Here is a 6,902-nt window from a genome sequence, read left to right on the forward strand (position 1 = left end):
AGCCAAGAGATGCATATCTGGACTCAATATAGCTTCCTATCTCGAAGGTGCTGAGAAAACACAGATATGCTACATATACAGTCAGTATTTGTTAACATGAAGAGAGAAAATTGGATGTCAAATATCTCAGGATACTGAATGAGTCCATTTCCGTCCGTAGGAAATGCATGTGTGATATTAGTAATCCCAATACCATATACGGTGCCTTCAGAAAGTATTCACACCCTTTGACTTTTTCCACATTTTGTTGTTACAGCCAGAATTTAAAATGGATTACTTTGAGATTTTGTGTCACTGATCTACACACAATACCCCCATGATGACAAAGTGTAATTTAGTTTGTAGAAATTAAAAAGCTGAAAAGTATTCAACCACACTGTTATGGCAAGCCTAAATAAGTTCAGGAGTAAAAACGTGTTTCACAAATCACATAATAAGTTGCATGGACTGTCTGTGTGCATTAATAGTGTTTAACATGATTCTTGAATGACTACCCCGTCTTTGTACCCCACATATACAGTTATCTGTAAGGTCTCTCAATTAAGTAAAGAATTTCAAGCAAAGATTCACCCACAAAGACCAGGAAGGTTTTGCACTGCATCGCAAAGATGGGCACCGATTGGTAGATGTGTAAAAAGAAATAAAAAAGCAGACACTGAATATCCCGTTGAGCATGCTGAAGTTATTAATTAGGCTTTGGATGGTGTATCATTACACCCAGTCAATACAAAGATACAGGCGTCCTTCCTAACTCAGTTGCTGGAGAGGAAGGAAACTGCTCAGGGATTTCACTATGAGGCCAATGGTGATTTTAAAACCATTACAGTTTAATGGTTGTGATATGTTAAAACTGAGGATGGATCAACAACATTGTAGTTACTCCACAATACTAACCTAACTGACAAAATTAAAAGTAGGAAGCCTGTACAGAATACAAATATTCTAAAACATGCATCCTGTTTGCAACAAGGCATGTAAGAAATACTGCCAAAAATGTGGCAAATAAATACATTTTTGTCCTGAACACAAAGCGTTATTTTGGTGGCAAATCTGACACAACACATCACGGAGTATCTCTCTTCATATTTTCAAGCATGGCGGTGGCTGCATCATGTTATGGTTATGCTTGTCATCGGCAGGGACAAGGGAGTTTTATTGTTGATAAAACGAAACAGAATAGAGCTAAGCACAGGCAAAATGCTAGAGTAAAACCTGCTTAAGTCTTCTTTCCAACAGACACTGGGAGACGAATTCACCTTTTAGCAGGACAATAACCTAAAACACAAGGCCAAATCTACATTGGAGTTGCTTGCCAAGACGACATTGAATGTTCCTGAGTGGCCTAGTTACAGTTTTGACTTACATCGGCTTGAAAGTCTATGGCAAAACTTGAAAATGGCTTTCTAGCAATGATCAACAACCAACATGATAGATCTTGAAGAATTATTAACAGAATAATGGGAACATTATTGTACAATTGTGTGAAAAGCTCTTAGAAATGTACACAAAAAGACTCGCTGCCAAATGTGTTTAACCTCTCTAGGGTCGGCGGGACGAAATCGTCCCACCTACTCAACAGCCAGTTGAATCCCGTGGCGCGTTATTCAAATACCTTAGAAATGCTATTACTTCAATTTCTCATACATATGACTATTTTACACCATTTTAAAGACAAGACTCTCGTTAATCTAACCACACTGTCCGATTTCAAAAAGGCTTTACAACGAAAGCAAAACATTAGATTATGTCAGCAGAGTACCAAGCCAGAAATAATCAGACACCCATTTTTCAAGCTAGCATATAATGTCACATAAACCCAAACCACAGCTAAATGCAGCACTAACCTTTGATGATCTTCATCAGATGACAACCCTAGGACATTATGTTATACAATACATGCATGTTTTGTTCAATCAAGTTCATATTTATATCAAAAACCAGCTTTTTACATTAGCATGTGACGTTCAGAACTAGCATACCCCCCGCAAACTTCCGGTGAATTTACTAAATTACTCACGATAAACGTTCACAAAAAACATAACAATTATTTTAAGAATTATAGATACAGAACTCCTCTATGCACTCGCTATGTCCGATTTTAAAATAGCTTTTCGGTGAAAGCACATTTTGCAATATTCTCAGTAGATAGCCCGGCATCACAGGGCTAGCTATTTAGACACCCACCAAGTTTAGCACTCACCAAAATCAGATTTACTATAAGAAAAATGTTATTACCTTTGCTGTCTTCGTCAGAATGCACTCCCAGGACTTCTACTTCAATAACAAATGTTGGTTTGGTTCAAAATAATCCATAGTTATGTTCAAATATCCTCTGTTTTGTTCGTGCGTTCAAGACACTATCCGAATGGTAAAGATGGCACGACGCATTTCGTGACAAAAAAATTCTAAATATTCCATTACCGTACTTCGAAGCATGTCAACCGCTGTTTAAAATAAATTTTTATGCCATTTTTCTCGTAAAAAAGCGATAATATTCCGACCGGGAATCTGTGTTTAGGTTCAAAGACGAAAGAAAACAAAAACATGGGGTCGACTCGTGCACACGCCTCAGCCCATTGTCCTCTGATAGAGCACTTGCCAAAAGCGCTAATGTTTTTCAGCCAGTGGCTGGAATTACATCATTCAGCTTTTTCCCGCCTTCTGAGAGCCTATGGGAGCCGTAGGAAGTGTCACGTTACAGCAAAGATCCTCAGTCTTCAATAAACAGAGTCAAGAAGCTCAAGGAATGGTCAGCGAGGGCACTTCCTGTACAGAATCTTCTCAGGTTTTTGCCTGCCATATCAGTTCTGTTATACTCACAGACAACATTCAAACAGTTTTAGAAACTTTAGGGTGTTTTCTATCCAAAGCCAATAATTACATGCATATTCTAGTTTCTGGGCAGTAGTAATAACCAGATTAAATCGGGTACGTTTTTTTATCCGGCCGTGTAAATACTGCCCCCTACCCCCAACAGGTTAATCAAGATATATTAGTGTTTTATTTTCATGAATATGTTAGAATTCTTCTTCCACTTTGACATTACAGAGTATTTTGTGTAGATCGTTGAACAAATATGATAATTAAATCCATTTTAATCCAACTTTGTAACACAACAAAATGTGGAAAAAGTCAAGGGGTGTGAATACTTTCTGAAGGCACTATTTGGTGCATATCCAGAAAACTCAAAATATGTATTAGAAATTGTTTAGAATATCTCTAGAATATCAAAAACATGTCATGTAAAGATGTTCCCTGATATGGACCCTTTTCACCCAGTGTAAGTGTTGGGTTACACTTTTAGCCTGCTAGCTAAGTCCATTTGAACAAAACCTTCCATACACATTACCCATTATAGAAGTGCTCAGAAAGTGACTTTTTGTACTTGAATGCCAAAACAATCAAGAGATAAAGGTGCTCAAAGTTAACCCATTTTGCATACCATGAGACATCCATGTTTTCATCCCAGAAAAATATAAACTGTTGAGATTGATATAATTTAAAAGCTTATAAACAGGGTTGTCTATTTTATAATTTCTGAAAATAAATGTTTTTTAATAAAAAGTATCTATTTTCTTTTATCTTCATGCGTGAACTCAGATTTAATTCCATATTCACATATGTTGTAGCTTAGATCCTGTTTTACATCATCTAAGGTTTTTGTGTTGTGCCCGCCATCGGTTGAACAATGAAACACAACATGCTCTTGAATACAGGATGGGTGTTATGGTTTAGCTGGGAATAAAATAGACATTTCACCTTTCAAATGGTACTACAAAGATGGTTGGAGGTCAACAGGTCAGAGAATGTTGACTTGAATGGGAATATCTGTAGTTTTAAATTATACTGCCAATCCTCTATAGGAAACCTATTAAACTCATAGAAATATAGATAATAGAATAGAAACAAGCATTTAAGTTGACATTCGACAGTGGGTTTCCCAGTGGTCATCTTTGTGGCAGTAATTAGAAGTTAAAATTAAAATGTCAATTTCAACGGTGTACCAGCTAAATTGCAGTGATCTGAAGGGATAGGTCCGTTCTATGAATTATATTTCTATGATTAAAATGACACTCATCTTGTATTCAAGAGCATTTTCAATGCTCGCCGCCTTTCAAAATTATTCCAGTCTTTTTCTTGCTTTTTTTTCTTCTCTTTTCAGGTGGAGTTGATTCAGATCAAATAACTGATAATGATATTTATTCTGTAGACATTTTCTGAAAACATTGTCCCTGCTACCACAACAAGCAGTAGCTTGCTGGCTGTGTCTGCTGTGTTTATCATTGGCGGTTGTAGAAAATTACTAACCACTTCCTTTCTCTCACTCTAGCAACGGAATTTGAATGGGCGGGAGTTGGCGCAATGACACACCTTGCCCAGAAGGCCAGCCCAGAACAGCGTAAGACCAACCCCCTTGTTTTCGTTCAAAGCAAAACCACAACAGAAGAAGCGGGGCGGCCTAAGGCGTTCACGACTTGTGGATCTCGGCTTTAAGGGATTGTAGTCCATTAGTCACAAAGCATTACCAGCTGTAACCCTTGATGATAGTGAGTTAGTTCTGGTAATAACTTCAGAGTCATTCCCTGGGGAGAATCTAAGCTCTAATTTACAGGTTAGAATGTCAAGATAACCAAGAACAACATGATTAATAACCCCAAAGCAAAGCAGATACATTCTGTTGACAACTAACTTCAACAGATTATTCCAAGACCTCTGTTTCCGCATACCTCTGATCAATAAGTACATTTATTGATCAAAGCAAAATGAAATCAGGTTAAATGAAGACTGATATGGTTTCAAAATGGAGGCCCACTTTTGAACAAAAAGACTTTCGCACAACATTAATTCTAACATGACATACATTGCTCTAAATGTGTTTGCTGATGCACAGTGTTTAAATGACAATGCAACACAAAATCTAGACAACACATTTTTTTTTTATATACATTCTGATTGAAATGGATGCTTCACCAACCTGGACAAAGGGATAGACGTAACATGGTAAACAAATCTCTCTCTCTCCATTTAGTATGATATGTTACGTTTTGTATGGTATGTATTAATTTGTGGACAATATACTACGAATTTGCAATACATATAGTCTATGTTTTTTCTATTATATATATTTTTTTTAAATCCTAGGGAGTAGATCAGCTTTAATACCAGGCCTGGTTTCCCAGATTTTTCATATTATTCTATTGTTTTGAGTACCTGTCTTATATTATTCCCAATGTATCATCCATGTAAAAATGAATAATATCCGACAATACCTTGTTAATTCTATGCGCTGTTCATTTTGCTAGGATTTTGGCATCACAACACTGTAGTGTAAAGGATCTCCAGTTTTTGGATCTTTATATTTACCACCTGGGTGCTGTTCCAGTAACAGTGAAATCAGGCCTTCTTTCTGAGTATCTGATAGTCTACCATTTTTATAGGAGTGGTTAAAACATGTTAATAACGGTTCTGAGAACATAAAAAAATATTTGATATACCTGAACAGGTATGCCTTCCAGCCCTGGAGTTTTCCTGGATTTGAAGGCTTTAATTGCATCTAAAAGTTCCTCCTCTGTAATTAGGCCTTGACATTAGTGTTTCTGTATAGCTGTTAAGTTTACACCATTATTAGAAAAAACATCTTTACAATTAACTTCAGGTAGTGGAGATGGAAGAGACTGAAATGAAAAGATATGTTTAAAGTACTTTGCTTCCTATTTCAAAATATTGTTTGGTGAATCATGGATCACTCCATAATTTGTAACAAGTTTCTGTAAATTCTACCATACTAATGTGAGTGTCACAGATTTACATTTACTATGTTACGTCTAGTCTTTGAGGCCAGGCTGACCCTGCAGACCCATTGGACCATTGACACATAATATTTTGGTCTGCAACATATCCCTTTGTGACAGCACCAAAATAACACAGAACACACGGAGGAGTTCAGCACCTGTACATGGCTGTATCCCTCTTCACTGCGACTGTTGAAGTTGAGATTAGAACTTACCTTAAGGTTTAATTGTAACTCCAGTTTGACAGCGTTTCCCTTGTTGCGTTGAATCCAATTCAGTCTATGATATACAGTTTGCTTTTCTATGTTTCCAAGCTCTTTTCCACCTCCAAGACAGACCAACTCAAAGCCTTTTTTCATTTAATTTCATGCCAACATTGTAGCTGACAGTCCTGAAATACACCCGTTTGAAAGGAGAAGCAAAACATGCTCCTTAGATTCACTCCTTGCTCCAGTTCACAAGCACAGAGATGTGGGAATAGTAGAGAAGGCAGTGGATTCTGTAGTATACATACTCTTGCTTGTTCTCTCTTCTCAGCTCTCTCTCTCTCTCCCTCTCTCTTAGCTCTCTCGCTTGCTCTCTCTCCCCCCTTTCTCAGCTCTCTCTCAGCTTTCTTGCTTGCTCTCACTCCCCTCTCTTTCTCTCTCTTCCTCCCTCCCTCTCTCTCTCAGCTCTCTCTCCGTCTCTCTCAGTGCTGGTGCTAGTGATTAGAATCTGGCAGAGGGCGAGAGAGAGGCAGACAGCTTGGACCGAGACATCTGTGATTGTGTTTATATGGGAGTCTCTCCTTCGAAGCAATAACCACCCCCCACCCCTTGTAGAATGGGTTAGTTGATGGCATGTACCACTTGCTCACGGAGCAGGGTGGGTAGCCTGGTGAGAGCGAGAGACTAAGAGAGAGAGAGATTTAAGAGGGTTTTTGTTCCATAAGTAATTTCAGAACCACTTGCCTTTAAAAAATGTGCTAAAACAGATACATAATAAATAATGATAATACTTACAGTATATCATACAGCAACAAAGAAAGTAACACATGCATTTCATGTATAACATTGAGTAATCCTTTAAAATATCACACCTTTAGTATTATTCATGCACATTTAGAAGAAA

At 37.6% G+C, this 6,902-nt stretch overlaps 1 protein-coding gene across 2 annotated transcripts in view; it reads right to left on the minus strand.

The window, feature by feature from the left end:
- Positions 1-6,567, minus strand: part of LOC106567633 (galactosylgalactosylxylosylprotein 3-beta-glucuronosyltransferase 1-like) — a 120,114-nt gene extending 113,547 nt beyond the window's left edge. For both annotated transcript variants that reach the window (XM_014137154.3, XM_014137153.3), the window contains exon 1: positions 6,008-6,567. The gene's annotated coding sequence lies outside the window, so the exon portion shown is untranslated. The remainder of the gene's footprint in view (positions 1-6,007) is intronic.
- Positions 6,568-6,902: the final 335 nt, after the last annotated feature.

This window comes from Salmo salar, chromosome 13 (assembly GCF_965601325.2).
Source record: "Salmo salar chromosome 13, fSalSal1, whole genome shotgun sequence".
NCBI classification, from domain to species: Eukaryota; Metazoa; Chordata; class Actinopteri; order Salmoniformes; family Salmonidae; genus Salmo; species Salmo salar.